The sequence below is a fragment of the Myotis yumanensis genome, unplaced genomic scaffold, assembly GCF_028538775.1.
Source record: "Myotis yumanensis isolate MYYU_CA2020_CCGP unplaced genomic scaffold, mMyoYum1.0.hap1 SCAF_3, whole genome shotgun sequence".
Taxonomy (NCBI): domain Eukaryota; kingdom Metazoa; phylum Chordata; class Mammalia; order Chiroptera; family Vespertilionidae; genus Myotis; species Myotis yumanensis.
This window is the reverse complement of record NW_027223754.1, coordinates 85,107,090-85,109,328: the sequence shown is the minus strand read 5'-3', so window position 1 is coordinate 85,109,328 and position 2,239 is coordinate 85,107,090. Positions and strand designations below refer to the sequence as shown.

The 2,239-nt window shown below is 37.7% G+C and overlaps 1 pseudogene; it reads left to right on the top strand.

Annotated features, from left to right (window-relative positions):
• Nucleotides 1–644: 644 nt before the first annotated feature.
• Nucleotides 645–2,028, top strand: LOC139006228 (small ubiquitin-related modifier 2 pseudogene; annotated as a pseudogene).
• The last annotated feature ends 211 nt before the right edge of the window (nt 2,029–2,239 follow it).

Genomic DNA, 2,239 nt, shown 5'->3' with positions numbered 1-2,239 from the left:
CAGTGCATGGGCCAATGTTTTATCCCCTGAGCCAAACTGGCCAAGGTGAGTCTCAAGTACTAATGTTAATGCTTAGAGTAAAGATAATCCGTCTAGGGTAAAAAGGAAATCAAATGATGATGTAGACATTAATCTTATAGACTGCTCATGTTTTGGCTGAAGGAAGGCTTTGTACACATTGAAGAAAATTAATTAACAGGTAAGAATGAGCAAACTGATTGACAGATAAGAGAGAGAATAATGAGATCAGGAAAGTTGGATGGATGATGTGGTAACTGCCTTCCTATAACATTGACTGTTAATTTGAAATTATGTGGCTATTTTCTGCTCTGTAAAAATGTACTTTACAAAAACACACACCATGTCTCCACTGAATTCTCTACATAGACATACATAATCCAAATACCTCCAACTAAACTCTTAGAAAAAATTGGTCAGAACAGCACAGATTTCAAATTAGAAACAAAATATGCCAAAATAATTCAGATTTTTAAAATCCAAGATTGACCTTGATGGACTGGTGTTAAAAAATATTGCCATAACCTTCCCAACAAATTTTGTTTTAAACTGTTAGTTTAGAGTGCAGCAAACAAACTCTTAAAACTGATCATTGGAATTTTAAAAAAAACAGTTTTCAGTATGAGATGTCTGGTAATTTATGTTATAGCAAATGCTAAGTCAGAAATAACTGCATTGTAATGTACATATAATTTGGAGAGAGTTCAAAAAGTTTTTGAAGGTTTTACTCTCTTCTTTTTCTTTACAATCATATGATGCATTTGACTTTTTTCTTCACATAAAAGTAGAGTAATTCTGGTTGCTCTGTTTTGCTGTTTTAAAGGGTTTGCTTCTAATAACTTGTAAGCAATTTGAAAATAATTGTTTTTATTCCTCTGGGAAAGTAATGGTCTCTCTAAAGCATGCTTCGCTTCAAAACTGACTAATGTGAAAGTTATTTACATCATTAATTAACACAAGTGGCTTGAAATATTATACAGGGAAATCTGTTCCTCCTAAGAGCAGGATCAGAAACACAGTGACACGGAAGATAAATCCATTCATAATAACAGCTGAACAACCATGGAAGGAAATTGTTGAGATTATTTTCTAGCATAAAACAAGGAACTACACTATTAAAGGAAAAGAACTATTGTTAGTTTTATAATCCAAAATGTAAACTGGATCCTGCATCTCACTTTCGCTGTAATTTTCCAAGCCTTTGGAAAATTGACCTTCTAAGCTAGGCATGCTGAATACATAAACATAATGGACTTCACTAGGCAGATGTAATTGATGTTATGATTACTCATCAACATCTTTCGCTAGTGGAGGATTTGGGTAGCATTATTTTATACAAATCCAAGCCCATTAAAAATAAACTCCAAGGTCAAATGAAAAAAAATGTAGCAGGCTTAAAATGCAATGCTAATCTACGAAAGTATTGTTTTATGTCAAATATAGGTAGAACATATATAGTAGCATAGGCTTGGGACTAATTTTTAGATGGAAATTTCAACACTATATATTGAAATATTTATTTTAAAGAATTAGCTCCTGTGGTTATGGATGTTAATAAGTCCAGAACCTGTAGGATCAGGCACACAGGGTGGGGGAGGGAGCACATGCTCTCCCCCTTTCCCACTGCGGCCACCGCCTTCTTCTGCCACCCCTGGTGCTGCTTGTGTGCTTGTGTGGTTGGGACCTGGAACCTCTGTTGTGAAGTGGCAGCCGAGGAGACTGAGTGCTCGCCTAGGAAAAGCCCAAGGAAGGGGTCAAGACTGAGAACAACAATCATATTAATTTGAAGGCGGCGGGCAGGATGGTTCCTGGTGCAGCTGAAGATGGAGAGGCATGCAGCTCTTAGCAAACTAATGAAAGCCTATTGTGAAGGGCAGGGTCTGTCCATGAGGCAGGTCAGATTCTGATTTGACGGGCAGCCAATCACTGACACAGACACACCTGCGCAGCTGGAAATGAGGCGAAGATCCCGCTGGTGAGTTCCGGCAGCAGACAGCAGGTGTCTACTAAAAGGGGAACCTGCTACTTACCCAGAACTCTGTTCCTCCAGACCAAGAATTCCCAGTTAGAAAACTGCCATTTGGCTTCACAAGCCCAGACAGTATAGCTTTCTCTATTCTTTCATTTCCTCCTTCCCCTTTCCTTTATTGTACATTAAGTACTCTATGTGCACAAGCATTTTCATTTTAAAAAACTAAATGGTCAGTGGGGATATCAAATG